Source organism: Culex quinquefasciatus, chromosome 3, assembly GCF_015732765.1.
Source record: "Culex quinquefasciatus strain JHB chromosome 3, VPISU_Cqui_1.0_pri_paternal, whole genome shotgun sequence".
NCBI lineage: Eukaryota > Metazoa > Arthropoda > Insecta > Diptera > Culicidae > Culex > Culex quinquefasciatus.
This window is the reverse complement of record NC_051863.1, coordinates 121743025-121760487: the sequence shown is the minus strand read 5'-3', so window position 1 is coordinate 121760487 and position 17463 is coordinate 121743025. Positions and strand designations below refer to the sequence as shown.

Here is a 17463-nt window from a genome sequence, read left to right as displayed (position 1 = left end):
TATTCCAGCGTTTTTGGATCAATATTTAAAAAAATCAAAGCGAATCAGGGCATATGGGGCGAATTGGGATAGTAGTTTTTGCAATGTTGCAGCCTAATATTTCGCTTTTTTCAAGTGGTTTCGGTTAGACCAGATTCAGAGCAACAAAATGTGTTCATTCATTCCTAAATTTAAAGCTTTTAAGTGCTTTAAAACGTGCTGTCCCTATTCAGACTGTAGTCCCGATTCGCCCCAGTTGACGGTATTTGAATTCAAAAAATCTTTTTTTTTTAAATAAGAGAATGACTAATTAAAAGATTTTGAACTGTAAACCTTATTCTGCATACTTAAAATAAACTATGATTTTAATTATAATTTTAAGCACGGACGAACGGACATGACACCACGAACAAATTTTGCTCGTTTTTCTGAGGCAAAATTCAAATTTCAGCCGATTAAAAATACGTTAAAGCCGCCTTGAAACACTAGCGCTGCCTGCGTTCGCATTGGCGAACTATTTTTGTTTCGGTATTATTTCAAATTCAGTCGAAATGTTGTCATGCTGCGGTGATTGCAAAATTGTCTTTGTTTTATCCGCTTCCAACAGTTTTACATTGTGTGCTGTTCTTTCTGCGGTGAACAGTAATTGTACATTTTTATTGATATTAACAATACTCTCTGGAGCGAATCACAAAATTTGTTTATAAACAAAGCAAGCAAGATGCGCGAAGTTCTTTTCAATTTCAGTAGTTTTAGTTACGATTTAACGAAAATTTGAGCCTTTGCGTGATTTTAGAGGCGATAAACAATGTTAAAAGGTAAATATTTTGTTTATGCTTGATCCGCAAAATAAAAAATTGGGTTCCATCCAAAATACCGTTTCAGCATCAAATTTCCAGCAGCTGCAGATGGAAGGAAATATTCCGATGCCATTTCTCCACGGTCCGGGTTTCCAGGTTTAAATAAAAGCAACAGCGATAGATAGTGGAAACGGAAGGCCCTCAGCACACGGAACTCGAGAAGTGGCCTCCCAACTAAAGGACACGGCAAGTTCCTAGCGAGTTCCGTAACGACCTCTGTTGTGGTCAAGATTGTTTCGCTGCGGTGAATCGTCCAGTGAGGTTTGGTTTGGTTTGTTAGGTTAGCAATTACTTCAAATAAACGTAATGTGGTGTTAATTTTAATTTATTGCTTGTTTTTACAAATAAGATGACTCAATCAAACGTCCAAGACACATGACCCACCAGGGTAACCATCCAACTCCTCCTCGGCCTCCAGCCACTCTGCATAGACGTACGAAGGAAAGTCCGGTCCCAAAATTCGGTTTTCCTCTTCCACAAAATTGCCTGATTCATCCGGAAGGGGTAAGGAAGATAGGAACAGCCCTCAGTTTTCGGAACGAAGCCCTCGATCTGGTCGTCCCGAATTCGGAAATCTTCCGTAAAATTAACTAGCAGAGTGCCCACCGCTAATATTGCCGGATTCAAAAGAAATTTGTTGGCGGAATCTAGGTTCCGTTTGTTGATGTTGTTTTAATTGGTAAAAACTTCACAATTCCGTTAAATTAAACACGCAAACCAACGATTTTTAAACGTTTTTTCAGCCGACGAGCCTAACCAAAAAAATCAGGCAAACTGTCAAGTAGAGCAAACTGTCTAAGTTTGTTTTGACATAAGCGTTCGCTCTCTCTGAAGCTCTGAAGGCAAGCAGAAAAAAATAATAAAAAGAAAAAGAAAACCAGCTTCAAAATCAGAACGCTCGTGTCATGTCCGTTCGTCCGTGTTTTAAGCACCAACAATTAAAGAAAAGCCAAATAAATCTGGTGCTGAAGGAAGTTCCGATGCAAAATTTGTTCCAAACATTGTTTTTATAAAAAATTTTCAATTTTTAATGTTAACATCACAAGTTGCAAATAAAAACTTAGAAGAAGGATACACAAAACCTTCAAAATGTTTAACATTTATGTTTTTTTAAATTTAATTTTAGATAATTTAAATATTATCTTAATCCTCTCCAAAATTAAAACGTTGAAAAGACATACATTTTTTGTTGTCTTACAAACTTTGGGTTTTCTTCAAAAACATAATTTTATTTTTAATAAAGTGAAAAAATAAAAAAAAACTTAGTTTAATTTGTCAAAACGGTGAGTTGTAAAAAGTTTCAGATTTTGGATGATTCAGTTTTCTATAAAAATCGAAATTTTGTTTACGATTATATTTTTTGTCAAATAACTAAATAAAATATAAATTTTGAAGGAAATAATTGTTCTTGACACGTTTGGGGCAACAACATTTTCATTGCATAACAAAAGTTCCAATCGAAAACCTAAAAGATAAAAAATGATGTTGTTCCATGTTAAATTCAATTCACGTTACACTCCCTTAATGTTATCCAAAAATTCAGGATGCATAAGAAATACTTACAAGAAAAATTATTGTTGAGGTAGTGGATAGAAAATATAATAAAATAAATAGATTGTTCAAAAAAATTTAAACGCATATTTTCGTCCTATTGAATCATGCGATATTTTGGAAAGTTTTTAAACAACATTGATAAAAAGACGTGAGTCTTAAAATTCAAGAGTATTTTGTAAATATATGACAGTAGCATAACTGACTTCAGAGCATTTTGTGACACTTATTTTAAAAATATATATATTTTTAAATCTAAAATCCATTTATTTTTAATTTTAAACAGGGCTTTGGACCCACGGGCCGTTCCGACTAGCGGGTCGTAAGTTGGTACTCCTGTATTTAACCTTAAAACAAGTCGAACTCCCGGATATGAGCTTTTCAAGAAAAAAAAAACATCAATATGACTGGTGCGTACTATGGCTTGGTACTACCACGGACGAACGGACATGACACGAGCGTTCTGATTTTGAAGCTGGTTTTCTTTTTCTTTTTATTATTTTTTTCTGCTTGCCTTCAGAGCTTCAGAGAGAGCGAACGCTTATGTCAAAACAAACTTAGACAGTTTGCTCTACTTGACAGTTTGCCTGATTTTTTGGTTAGGCTCGTCGGCTGAAAAAACGTTTAAAAATCGTTGGTTTGCGTGTTTAATTTAACGGAATTGTGAAGTTTTTACCAATTAAAACAACATCAACAAACGGAACCTAGATTCCGCCAACAAATTTCTTTTGAATCCGGCAATATTAGCGGTGGGCACTCTGCTAGTTAATTTTACGGAAGATTTCCGAATTCGGGACGACCAGATCGAGGGCTTCGTTCCGAAAACTGAGGGCTGTTCCTATCTTCCCTTACCCCTTCCGGATGAATCAGGCAATTTTGTGGAAGAGGAAAACCGAATTTTGGGACCGGACTTTCCTTCGTACGTCTATGCAGAGTGGCTGGAGGCCGAGGAGGAGTTGGATGGTTACCCTGGTGGGTCATGTGTCTTGGACGTTTGATTGAGTCATCTTATTTGTAAAAACAAGCAATAAATTAAAATTAACACCACATTACGTTTATTTGAACTAATTGCTAACCTAACAAACCAAACCAAACCTCACTGGACGATTCACCGCAGCGAAACAATCTTGACCACAACAGAGGTCGTTACGGAACTCGCTAGGAACTTGCCGTGTCCTTTAGTTGGGAGGCCACTTCTCGAGTTCCGTGTGCTGAGGGCCTTCCGTTTCCACTATCTATCGCTGTTGCTTTTTATTTAAACCTGGAAACCCGGACCGTGGAGAAATGGCATCGGAATATTTCCTTCCATCTGCAGCTGCTGGAAATTTGATGCTGAAACGGTATTTTGGATGGAACCCAATTTATTTTTTATTTTGCGGATCAAGCATAAACAAAATATTTACCTTTTAACATTGTTTATCGCCTCTAAAATCACGCAAAGGCTCAAATTTTCGTTAAATCGTAACTAAAACTACTGAAATTGAAAAGAACTTCGCGCATCTTGCTTGCTTTGTTTATAAACAAATTTTGTGATTCGCTCCAGAGAGTATTGTTAATATCAATAAAAATGTACAATTACTGTTCACCGCAGAAAGAACAGCACACAATGTAAAACTGTTGGAAGCGGATAAAACAAAGACAATTTTGCAATCACCGCAGCATGACAACATTTCGACTGAATTTGAAATAATACCGAAACAAAAATAGTTCGCCAATGCGAACGCAGGCAGCGCTAGTGTTTCAAGGCGGCTTTAACGTATTTTTAATCGGCTGAAATTTGAATTTTGCCTCAGAAAAACGAGCAAAATTTGTTCGTGGTGTCATGTCCGTTCGTCCGTGGTACTACTCTACAAAGACGCCTCTTAAACAAACAATAACAATGTTAAAGAAATGTAAAAAACAGTTTAAAAGGGTAAATATCAGTTAAAATGTATTTATTCAAATCCTCCTCCCTGTGAAAAAAATAAAAGAGTAATCTTAGCTCGAACTTGAGCCAAAATCGATGAGAGTTATTCAAGACACCCTGTAATCTCATGAGCAATGGTTCCACTTTGAATCGCTCAATTTGAGTGTACCCACTTTTGGATAAAAAATATCACCTTTCTGTCGGACTTCAAATGAATCAAAATTCTTGGTGTACCAAATTAAACGTGCCAACTCCGACACTTTTGAAAGCTCCATGTTGACTCGGACCCGGACGTCCCAACTGTCATACGTATATTTTCAAAACATGTTCAATGTTCTTGAAGATCGTTTAAAATACTAAAAAAAACATGAAAAACAATATTAATAAAAAAAAAAAGTATTGAGAACTTACAAGAAATCGGAAGCCGGTAAGTGTTACCTGATCGAGTGCAACCATTTTCTGATGGACGTCCTGTTCTCACTACCAGAACCGCATCTGCCTTCCACGGAGAGAAAATGCATCATTTCGCTTCGGATCTACGGACGGAATCGACGGAACGGGACAGCACCGATTGCTAGTGGCTGCAAACTGCAGCGCAAATTGTCTGCGATTTGGTAAGTTTACAAAGGGCCATCCACCCAGACATCATTAGCCGCTCCGAAAGTTACCGGCAAAACAACCCGGACCTACTTCCGGATGGGCCCGCAACTCGCAGACCACCTTCCAGAACGTCTCAGTGACCATTACGGAGAAACCAGCTGAAATGTAAACAACAATTTATTTCACCTGATTCGTGATTCGTAACGAACGAATCGGAATGCATTTTGTTCACAACTCAAACAAACAATTAATATTTGTTTACATTACCTGAGCTTTGATGTCACAATTCGATAAACGTTTGCATTTTAAGCAAATTTTTAAAACATCTTTGCTTCCATTTCACTGCGCACCAAACATTGAACTGATTTGTTTTTTTCTTCCACTTGAGCTGTCATTCGCAAAACAAAATTTATGAGCTTTATGAGTTTACATTAGCAATTTTTACATCAAAAGTGCATTTACATGCTTTCCAAGTTTTCAAATTTATGCTTTCTCAGAAAAATAATTTCTATTTAAATGTAATTCATTGATTACGTGTTATCTCAGTTTACATGTCGGTTCGTTAAATGTAAAATAACAATTTAAGTTGGATTTCAAATTTACATTGAGCACATTTACGTTTAAAACATGCTTTGAGTGTCAGGTAAATTTACACTTTTTTTTCTGTGTGGACTTAGCACAGTTCGATGCGCTCGTCGATTTTGTTCGGGAAAAATCGTCGACAATCGACGAAGACCATGTAAACAGTGCACACGAGCTGTCAAATGACGTCACGGTGTAAAACCTAATTGTCTTAAGAATATCGAAAAATCTCTAACCCAGCCCTAACCCAAAACTATTTTTCGAACGGATCTAAGCACTTTTTATTTGATGATTTTCTAAACTTACTAGACAAAGTTTCACGAAATTCTGAAATAGTAGTTTATGCAACAAGTTGCGATAAGATTATTTTTTCAGCACGAGTCGTACATTTATCCAACGAGGTTCACCGAGTTGGATAAATACGACGAGTGATGAAAAAATCAAGTTTTGCAACGAGTTCCATACAACGTTTTTTGCAATTCCGAAAACACCCTTTGAACAGAATTATAGGATAAATGTCCATGCATTGAGTCAATGAATCGTTTAATTCAAAAAATGTTGAAAAGTATAACTTTTCGAAACAAGTGCTGAAAAGTTCAACTTTTCAGCATCCATTTCAGCATTTGTTTTGAAAAAGGGTTACTATTCGATTCTGTTATTTTTTGTACAGAAAAGTATGCTGTTTCGTTGTTCAAGAATGACAGGAAAAGTAATTAGTTTCACGACGGAATTGCAAAAAACTTATTATTGAATTGGGACACAATGAATATAAAAAAACAAGAAAAAATAAAAAAAATAAAATGGCGTTTGAATGAGATTTTAAATTAGAAAATGATATTGATGATATAAAAACTTTTGTTCAAAAAGAAAAAGATTTCAATATTTTGAGGCACCTTAAAAAAATGTTTCTATGGTGACGAAATGACCTACTTATCAGCTCTAAAAAAACAGTTCATTGTATCACACCAGCAAGTTTTAACTTTTCAGAATTTGCATCGAAAAGTAATACTATTCGACACTGTTTTAGTTTTTCGGTGATTAAACTTACACACGACAAACCAAAGAAATGAAATAAACATTTCTCTGAAAAATTCATTTAAAAAGTGTGTTTTTTCTGAATTGCAAAAGAAATGCAGCTTGTTGCACTGAAAAGCATCATTTTGCAACTTGTTTTTTAATTATTTTATAAACTTTATTTTTTTATTCAATTATTTCAATTAACTTTATGTTTCCATAAAAAACACACACACAGATTAATGATTCATTCAAGCACGATCAATCCTGCGCAAGTCTTACATTAAATTTTACCTGAGAACCCCTGACCATAGAAAGTGAGTAATGCAAGAATGCAATTTTTGGCCACCTATATTGACCCTCTCAACCTAGAGCAGGTAACAAATCCCACGGGAATCCTCGCTGCAACCCATTCCAGAACATGCAGTTGAAGTGTGTAGGTTTCAAATGCTTTATTGACAGTCGGAAAACCTTCCCATCCAGAGACTGTGTCTGTGTGTATAGTACAGAACTAAGTCACACTGAGTCGATTGCGCCGCCGCCGCCGCCCTCCGACGTCAGCGTTTGAAAAATTAGTATCAATCGAGAAGCGGGACCGTTCGGAACATGTGCGGATGTGGTTCTCGTTGAAGTCAAGTCTGTCCAAAGGATGATGTTTTTAAGCTTATCACGGCAAGCCAAGGTTCGTTAGCGGGGCAAAGCTGATAATCACTAGTTCAAACGGAATACGGAGCAGTTACGGAATAACAACGGAAAAAGTGTGAAAATTGTGAAGGAATTTAAAATGAGGTGTTAATTTGCAGGTTTATGAATCCAGATCAGTTATGCTGTGAGAGAAAAATCTGAAAAATACGTGCAATCAAGAAAAAAAGTTAAACGCGTGATTCAGTGCTGATAAAAATTCATCGTCAAAAATTTCAAAGGTGTGATATAGAGAAGAAATAAAATTCGTAGTCCCCTCCAAATATATACCTTTCCTATGTCTTAAGTGGCCGTTATCAGCTTCGAACGCAACTGTCTAAGTGTCCAACGCGGTGGTCGAGTCGTGTGTGTGTGTTATTCTGGTGATAGCCGTCGAAGACAAAAATGTGAGTAGGTAATTACTGTAGGAACTAGAGCTGGGCTAGGTTGACTTAATCTTTCAAAATGCAGCAGAGTGATATGATGGGTTGGTTGATGCTGATAAGGAAATAATTGAACCAGTTGTTTATTTTGAAAAAAGTGGGTCTTGAGATTTAACCAAGGAACATCTCGAATTGAACAAATGTATTTATGCTAAAAATGTAGGGGAGAGTGGGACTTGATCCCCGGGGACACTTGATTCCAAGCCTGTATTTCGTCAGCATGTGGGTAAAACAATTAGCTTTGTTCTAGAAAGTTGTGCGAAATTGACTAAAACTCATTGTAGAAAACGAATAAAAAAATTAAAAATGTTTAGATTGAGTTACACACATATTTCTAAAAAGTGCTGCAAATAACATCAAAGAGATCTTTTTTCTTTGTTTTGATAAGTATAGAAAACACTCAAAAATTATTTAAAAAAATATTTTTTATACATGAATTGTTTGATAAACATATCAACTCCAAAACCCTTACGCATTTGACGTTAAATATATCGTCATACTATTTTTACAATCAATTGTTTAAAAAAGTGCGTTTAGGGAGACTTGATCCCTGCATTTTTACAGTCACTGGAATCAGCCTCAAGATTAAATAATTGGGCTGGGTTTTCTTACATAGTTTCCTTTAGTATAGTTGTTCATAACTTACTGCAGTTTGAACCATTTCTCAAAATTTGCGTAAACAAAAATTACCAGCTTTTGTAAAAATGCTCAATTTTGGTCTAAAAAGGAAAATTTTAAGTTTTTTTTAAATATTTTACATGCTAAACTTGTTTTATTTTGAACACAAACGTACATGTTTAATGTGAAATTGCTGTAACTTATAGAAAATTAACAGTTTGGATGAATAAGAAACATTTTGCCTAAGATTTCTTAAAAATGTTGAAAGGGGGATCAAATTACCCCCAACATTTTGAAAATGCCGGTTCAAAATATTTTTTTAAAACGCTTGGCATGATTCGAAGAGTTTATCTGATGAAATACCCTTATCAGCCAAACATAGTTGAATGTTTAAGCTTTCAATTCATGCAAAAAGTTCAAAGTTTTGTGAGAAATTGACAGAGTTATGTGCGATTCAAAAAAAGGGGATCAAGTCTCCCTCACACATGTCCATTATTTTTTTTAACTAAGCATAAGACTGGTACAAATTTTATTTAATTTTTTGTCCCTCAACTCTAACAACGTCAAGAGGGGGGAATAATTTATAAAATATCCCAGTAATGCTACAGTCAAAAAATTAGAAAATATCAATGAGTTTATGAAAATACTTTTTTCCTTAATGTGTATGCCTTTTTCCGATCTGCGAATGAAAAATACAAAAATTGAAATAACAAGCTGTAGTCTCAACATTTGAATGCAAAAGTGTTTTAAAATGCATTATACACTAGGTCAGTTGAAAAAAAAAACTTTTTGCGATACTAAACATCGAAATTTTTTAAAAAATCTAATAATTTTTAAATCAACTCAAATATGCAAAAAATATTCTTTACACAGGGGAATGTATTTTAAATTGATTTCAGGTAATTGCACTTAAATTTCCCTTAAAATTTTGAAGTTTTTTGAGAACAAAATTTGTTTACCACGTAATTTTTCGGCCCAACTTTGAAGGGGGGGGAGGGGTTACAAAAACTTTAAATGAAATTTGGACCAGCCTTTTAGCATTTCGAGTACTACAAGTTTACATTTCGAAAATTAATATAATTTAAACTATACTGTACTGATTTCGAATTTCTCACCTATAAATTTCTTCTTTCAAAAATGTTCTTATTCATTTCCCAAATAAAAATATTAATTTTCGTTATCTTAAAAACATTCGTCTAAGGTTTTATCCTAGTTATCGATACTAAATAGGGCACAGTCTAGTTGTTAAGGGGTCAAAAAAGTTGCCTCATCTTTTCCGTTTATATTTTCTCTTGTTAAGGCACTCCATATGTGTATCTTTTTTAGTAGAGCGTCCAATTTCCCGGGGTTACGAAATTCCCGGGTAACGGGAAATATTTAACAATTTTCCCGGGAAATGACGGGAATTCTCGCGAAAATTTAAATTTATCGAAAATTATTCCGATCTTGGTTCTGATTGATATTTTACAGCAAAAAAGCAACATAAATGGGCAAAATAAGGAGCAATTCTCTACGAAATTGGTCTTTTTTCTTAAATTTTAATTTTTGTATTTTTTAATCCGACTGAAACTTATGTTATGCCCAAAGAAGCAATTTTGCATCATTAGTTTGTCCATATAATTTTCCATACAAATTTGGCAGCTGTCCATACAAAAATGATGTATGAAAATTCAAAAATCTGTATCTTTTGAAGGAATTTTTTCATCGATTTGGTGTCTTCGGCAAAGTTGTAGGTGGATATGGACTACACTGAAAAAAAAACGATACAGGGTAAAAAAAATTTTTATTTAACTTTTTGTCACTAAAACTTGATTTGCAAAAAATCTCTATTTTTATTTTTTTTATTTTTTGATATGTTTTAGAGGACATCAAATGCCAACATTTCAGAAATTTCCAGGTTGTGCAAAAAATCTTTAAGTGAGTTATAAATTTTTGAATCAATACTGATTTTTTGAAAAAATCGAAAAATTGGTCGCAAAAATTTTTCAACTTCGTTTTTCGATTTAAAATTAAATTTGCAATCAAAAAGTACTTTAGTGAAATTTTGATAAAGTGCACCGTTTTTAAGTTAAATCCATTTATAGGTGACTTTTTTGAAAATAGTCGAAGTTTTTCATTTTTTTAAATTAGTGCACATGGTTGCCCACCTTTAAAAAAATATTTTTGAAAGGCTGAGAAAATTCTCTATATTTTGCATTTTTTAACTAAGTTGATACGACCTTTAGTTGCTGAAATATTGCCATGCAAAGGTTTAAAAACAGGAAAATTGATGTTTTCTAAGTCCCACCCAAACAACACACCATTTTATAATGTCGATATCTCAGCAACTAATAGTCTGATTTTCAATGTTAAAATATGAAACTTTCGTGAAATTTTGCGATCTTTTCGAAAAAAAATATTTTCAATTTTTAAACCAAGACTAACATTTCAAAAGGGCCAAACATTCAATATTACGCCTTTTTAAAATGTTGGTCTTGGTTTGAAAATTTTGAAAGAATGAGAATTGAGAAAATAAAAATAATAATATTATTATAAGTTGAAATAAACCAAAAAAATGTTTCAATGCCAAATATTTTTTTCCAGAACAATTCTTACTGGTTTGGGCTCATGAATAAATAGATATGATTGCATTTTATGGGCACCTTTATATAAAAACGAAGCTGTTTTCTAGTGATTTTGAATGATTCAGCCTAATAAGATATTTCGGTAAAGATAATTTTCATAACAAAAAAATACTAGCTTCATGGTTAAACCTCTTGTGCCCTTGGTCGCTCTAGTTCTCTGCCAATTCGTCAGTAGTGTGATATCTTGTGACAACGACCATTTAGTACTTTTCGAGAAAATCGATTTTTAAAGTTTGTTGGTAAATAGTTTCAAAACTATGAATGATAGAGCCAAACTTTGAATGATAGAGCAATCGGTTCGTATACTATCTTACCAAACGCTCCAAGTTTCAACTAATTTGGTTACACCAGTTCAAAGATACAATAAATTATGAAAACAAAAATCTGAAAGACAAGTGTGTTTCGAAAGTAAAATTGTACTACGTGTCACAAGTGTGCACAGAATTTCCATACAAACTAAAATAAGCTAGTTTTGTTCTTAGTTGTGAAATCAAACCCTTAAATGAAATTTTCAAACGAACTGGTAAGTTCAATAAGAACGGTGAATAGAATTAAATAAAATAAAATTGAGTTTTATCATTATTATTTTTTTGGCAAACTTAATTTAGAGAAAAAAATGCCAAAAAGTTAAGAAAATGTATACTACCGCTTGAATTTCGGAAACGGGAAATTATTTTTTTCGGGAAATCCCTGGAATTCCAGGGAATTTTTTCTCCCGGGAAAAAAAATTGGACGCCCTTTTTTTAGTTTTTATCAATCCTTTTTAATTAAGAATTCATTATCAATTTGCTACGATTTATTAATATGATAAGGTCAATGCAAATTATGTTTGAAAATTGTGTCTCTCATTTTTAAAATTCCCTTATAAATCAATGGATTTTTTTGCTAAACATTTGAACTTCCATTGAAAAAAAAACTTGTAAAATTATTGTTAGCACGGATAGAAATCTTGTGAGCAGAATCTATTATGTCAAATTTGTAAACATTAAGTTGATTCCGAATATTCGTGAACAATTTGCTTAGTTTTGAAGTAAACTTTTTAAAAATCGAAAACACTGTTTTCAATTTTCAAGAAAAATGTCTAAGATTACAATTGGGTGATTCTCTACCAACTCACACGAAATCGGGAAAAGTTGCCCCGCCCCGACCCCTTTTCGATTTGCGTGAAACTTTGTCCTAAGGGGTAACTTTTGTCCCTGATCACGATTCCGAGGTCCGTTTTTTGATATCTCGTGACGGAGGGGCGGAAAAAGAGGTGTTTTTCAATAATTTGCAGCCTGAAACGGTGATGAGATAGAAAATTTGTGTCAAAGGGATTTTTATGTAAAATTAGACGCCCGATTTGATGGCGTACTCAGGATTCCGAAAAAACGTATTTTTCATCGAAAAAAACACTAAAAAAGTTTTAAAAATTCTCCCATTTTCCGTGACTCGACTGTAAAAAATTTTGGAACATTTCATTTTTTGGGAAATTTAATGTGCTTTTCGAATCTACATTGACTCAGAAGGGTTATTAGAGCAGACAATTACAAAAATTTTGATATACAGACATAAAGGGTTTGCTTATAAACATCACGAGTTATCGCGATTTTGCGAAAAAAAGTTTTGAAAAAGTTACTTTTTGCGTTTCTCTTTGTTTCGTCGTCCGTGTCTGTCGCAGGTGACCATGAACGGCCATGATCGGTGACGACCAACTTTTTCAAAACTTTTTTTCGTAAAATCGCGATAACTCGTGATGTTTATAAGCAAACCCCTTATGTCTATATATCAATTTTTTTGTAATTGTCTGCTCTACAACTTTGTAGAACATTGTTACACTCTAAAAAATAACCCTACAAAGTTAGAAAAACACGAAATTTTAAAATGAAAAATGTTGTTCTAAATGAAAAAAGACCCTTCTGGGTCAATGTAGATTCGAAAAGTACATTAAATTTCCCATAAAATGACATGTTCCAAATTTTTTTACAGTCGAGTAACGGAAAATGGGAGAATTTTAAAAAAAAATAGTGTTTTTTTCGATGAAAAATACGTTTTTCGGAATTCTGAGTACGCCATCAAATCGGGCGTCTAATTTTACATAAAAGTCCCTTTGACGCGAAATTTCTATCTCATCACCGTTTCAGGCTGCAAATTATTGAAAAACACCTCTTTTTTCGCATGTTCAAAAATGGAAGGGGTCGTACCGCCCCTCCGTCACAAGATATCAAAAAACAGTCCTTGGATTCGTGATCAGGGACAAAAGTTACCCCTTAGAACAAAGTTTCACGCAAATCGAAGAGGGGTCGGGACAACTGCTGTGTGAGTTGGCGGAGAATTACCCAATTCAAAATTCGTTGACATTGATTCTTTCGTGATTCAGGCTCGATCTCGAGCCAGATCAACTCGAGACTCGAGCCAAAATTCTCAGTGGGTTTGAGCAGCTTTGTAAAAAACTTAATTTCTCTTGATTTATTTTTTTTTTTCTTAAATGTTTCGCTCTTTTTTAATTTAATTTTGTCATGTTTAGTTTTTGTATATTTCTGATAGTATTGCGCCTATTCTATAAATTACAGTCATTTTTTCCTAAATAGTGGTTTGAATACGGTTCCATTCTTTTAAATTAATTTTGTGAGTATTTTTCGCGTTTTTTCCTATAAAGATGTCATTTTTTTAGATCGAAACCCGCCTACAGCCGGAGTTTTGTTGTAGATGGTCATAAATTCATTGTGTCACCTTTTTCTATATTTTGAAGCAAAGGGGATCTAATAGGTTTTTTTTACATATTTAGAATTTTTAAACAATAAATGAAAACAAAATATTTTAAGAATGCATTGAGCAGCAAACTGTTGTTATGTATGTGTAAAGCAATTTAATGGAATGTAATATTCGTTTTTTATTTTGCTTTAAAATAGTAATTTTAATTTTTTTTGCTAAATTACACAATTAACACAATTACACAGTTAATTTCTTTTTTTTTTATTGTTTTTTTGGATTTTTATCAGATTGGTTTGGTTTAGAGGTAAATGAAAAAAAATGAGGTAAAAAAATGTAGACCTCTGGTTGCTGAAATACAACCACAAAATGAAAAAAAGATGTTTTGGTAACAATTTGAAAAAAAAATCATATATTCTTTAAAATAGTAGTTTATGCAACAAGTTGCAAAAAGAGGATTTTTTCAGCACGAGTCGTACATTTATCCAACGAGGTTCACCGAGTTGGATAAATACGTCGAGTGCTGAAAAAATCAAGTTTTGCAACGAGTTCCATACAACATTTTTTGCAATTCCGAAAACACCCATTGAGTGAAATTTTAAGTCAAATTTTCTTGTATTTTGTCAATAAATCGTTTAAATCAAAAAAAATGTTGAAAAGTGTTACTTTTCGAAACAAGTGCTGAAAAGTTCAACTTTTCAGCACCCATTTCAGTGCTGAAAAGTAGAACTTTTCAGCATTTATTTTGAAAAGTGTTGCTATTCGATTCTTTTATTTTTGGTACAGAAAAGTAGGCTATTTCGTCGTTCAAGAATGACAGGAAAAGTAAGTAGTTTCACGACGGAATTGCAAAAAGTAAAATTTAATCCCAGTGCAACGAGTAATAAAGTACAACACACCAAAACTTTTATCATAAGCCTGTATCAGTTTCTCCAGCCCAGATTTACTGCTATTCGTCAGCAGTAACTCTCGATTAAATTTATGACACTCAATCTTATCAAAGCTTCACAAATCCTCGTTCTATCAGCAGCAGACGACACGAAATACGATACAATACAAAATTCCGACCGACCAATCATATGTGCAACCCACTAGAACTGTAGAATCCATCGCAAACCAGTCCAACAATAGTCGCCGAGCTTCCCCGTTTCAACGCGATGCTGCAGCATCCCCAAACCAAGTTAGCATCAATCTACTAACTAACCACATATAGTACGAACAGCATTGTGTCTCAACGTTGCAGCATATTTTGCTCAATTAAAGGGAATTAAATCAATTAAAGCAAACGATGATGCTTTTACAGAGCAAAGCAGCGTTTCGCCAACGGTCAACCTAACCTTAAAAGTATCTTTTTTTTTCTTTCGATCATATTTTGCAGATATGAAACACGCCTCAAAACTGCCCAAACTGCGACTTATCTTCAAGCAACTAAGACACCAAAAAGTCCGCCCAGCATCTTGCCCTCAAAGTCACCCAAAGTCACGACGGCTCCACGTCCCAATCCGCGGTCAAATTGAAAAATTAAATTGACATTTCCGGTGAAACGGCCTGCCTTGTTTACTCCGAATGTCCACGCGTGTCTGATCGACTTTTTGGACGGGAAACGTCGAATCGGAAAAGGTGTTGGTATGTGAAATTTGTGAATTGTGCGATTAAATTGAGCGTGAAAAGAGGTGTGAAATTTGAGCAAAATAAATAGGGGAAAACTGTTGAGGCCAAGTGAAACTGATCGTTTCAACGCACCACTGGAAATGTGATAGTGGCCGCGGATTGATAATTACAGCCCAAACCGAGCCACTAATTAAACTGTAACTGCTACTGGTGCTGTGTAACACTAGACCCGCTCTAAACCCCAGCATCATAACACAATTAGGTGGGTTTAATTGCGAGAAGATTCAATTAGAGCGCTCAGCAGCACCCACCGGAGACTAGTTTAGTTTTGAGTCGGAACGGAAACGGAGCTAGACTAGCTGGCGATTAAATCTGGTCGTGATTGAAAAGTACTTAGCAGCCGCACAGGTGAGTTAAACATTGACTCGAACTCTGATTACATACCGGCCTTAGCTTTCAATTCAGCAACTAGAGTACCATGCGACTCCATTGAAGCACAATACAGTTAAACTCTGATGGTTTGACTTTGATCTAATATGACTTTTTCTGAAATCATCGACTTTTCACTGCACCAACGATCATCACCCAGTTCGAACCCTTCGCTGACCTATATAACTGCACCACACACTAAAGCCAATTGAGGCGCGTTCTTGATTCATTCAGACAGCCGAAACAAATTGCAGTTTCATAAGCTGTTCTGGAAGTCCATTGTAAAAATCGAACCGATACGATTTTGTCAAGCATGGTTGACTCTATTGATGCGCCGTCCCACTGTTGACGAGTTATTTAACATGCGGAGCATTATGTTTTTAATGTGAACGTGAGCATTCTTGTAAACAATACTGGTTTAAAGGCTTTGAAGCTTGAATTTAGAAAAAAGGTTGGACTCATTGTGGGACTCGGGCGTGTTTGTAATGAAGTGCTAATGAACTTTCTCACAATGGTTGTAATTGAAGCTCGTTTTTTGCACTGTTTGGTGATTGGAAATGAGACAAGTTGTTGATTTTGCTTACCTTGAAACGGCGATGGAATGTTGTGGAATTCTGTAAATATAAATATAAAAAAAGTTATTCAAATTTATGTATATGCAAAGCAATTAAATTTTAATTACATTTTTAATGTTTCTTAAATTTGGGAAATTATGCAAATACTATTGAGGTTTTGCAGCGCGACTGTGTTTCAAATGTAGGTGGCGCCAAAATGGGGTTGCTTGCCAAAATCGTATTCCTTTCTGCTGGATAGAAGAACAAAATCGCTTATTTCTCATGATTCCCTGCATCAATCTTAATGAAACTAGTTGCAAAAGACGAAAATTTTTTTGGCTTTAAAATAATGAACATATTTTTTTGGGCGCGCAAAAATTTGTGAACTATTTCTTTAAAAAACATGTTTTGGAACACGAAATAATGAGTTTCCCCGTAAATATCAAAGAAATAAACAAATAAAAAAATAAATAAATAAACAATCCTGACCATTACCCTTCCCTACTAACAAAATCCCAAGTAGAAGTAGTTTTCCGGCACACGCGGGGGTGTGGATATCGTATAGAACCCACCCTTGGTAGCAGCCTGTGCTAACTAACATTCCCGTCCCATCCCCTCGAGATCTACAAACTGACATGGCGGGCGCCGTTGGTGGCCAATGACTATTACCTATCTACAGCAGCTCTAGTTTTGATGATCTTGATGTTTTATCTTTTCAACGCATTCATGCATGCTGTTGATTAGGGAAACATCACTAGATCGTTGAAGCGTATGATCGCTTGTGCTGATAGGATATTACGGTCCTGTTCAGCAACGGAGAAGGACAACCATGGGTGGTCTCTCATGCTCATGCTCTATGCTCAAATATCAAAGAAATAAACAGTTATATAAATGATAACAGATGTGTTAACGTATATTCAACAATTTTCATTGATTTTTGACAAACTTTCTTGCCAAATAGTCCAAATTACTATCTTTTTCTAAATTTCCAGTTTTCTCATAGAAAAATCAAACAAATATTGTAAAGTTATACACCAAATTGTTGGAAATAATTTTTCTCATCCGAATCCGGCATAAGTTCAAAAAAATGTTGATTTTGAAGGTAAAAACACATTTTTTCGAAAAATCATAGGTTTACGCTATTTGTTCATAGGTGGCGGCATGTGTCTTTTAGCTTTGCTGCAAATTCTCTATACTGATAACACGACCAACAAAAGTTCTTCGCAGGCTCAACTCGAGAAGACGCATGAAGTTTGGGGTTCCCAGAAACACGTGCAGTTTGAATTTTTCAAAAATATTTAGACAGGATCGAATGGTTTT

The 17463-nt window shown here is 34.6% G+C and overlaps 2 protein-coding genes across 8 annotated transcripts in view; one reads left to right on the top strand and one right to left on the bottom strand.

The window, feature by feature from the left end:
* The first annotated feature begins 4575 nt into the window (after positions 1 to 4575).
* LOC6037159 (leucine-rich repeat-containing protein 26) overlaps positions 4576 to 17463 on the top strand; it is a 26123-nt gene continuing 13235 nt past the window's right edge. Inside the window, exons 1-4 of one of the 7 annotated variants that reach the window (XM_038260568.1) lie at positions 7063 to 7174; positions 7296 to 7415; positions 7482 to 7580; positions 14928 to 15568. The gene's annotated coding sequence lies outside the window, so the exon portion shown is untranslated. Of the gene's footprint in view, positions 4724 to 4783; positions 4911 to 7058; positions 7589 to 14927; positions 15569 to 17463 lie in introns of those variants that run through there. The other 6 variants (XM_038260569.1, XM_038260564.1, XM_038260565.1 and 3 more) reach the window with 6 other exon arrangements.
* LOC6037161 (28S ribosomal protein S28, mitochondrial) overlaps positions 16187 to 17463 on the bottom strand; it is a 20689-nt gene continuing 19412 nt past the window's right edge. The window contains exon 4 of the mRNA XM_038260572.1: positions 16187 to 16203. The gene's annotated coding sequence lies outside the window, so the exon portion shown is untranslated. The remainder of the gene's footprint in view (positions 16204 to 17463) is intronic.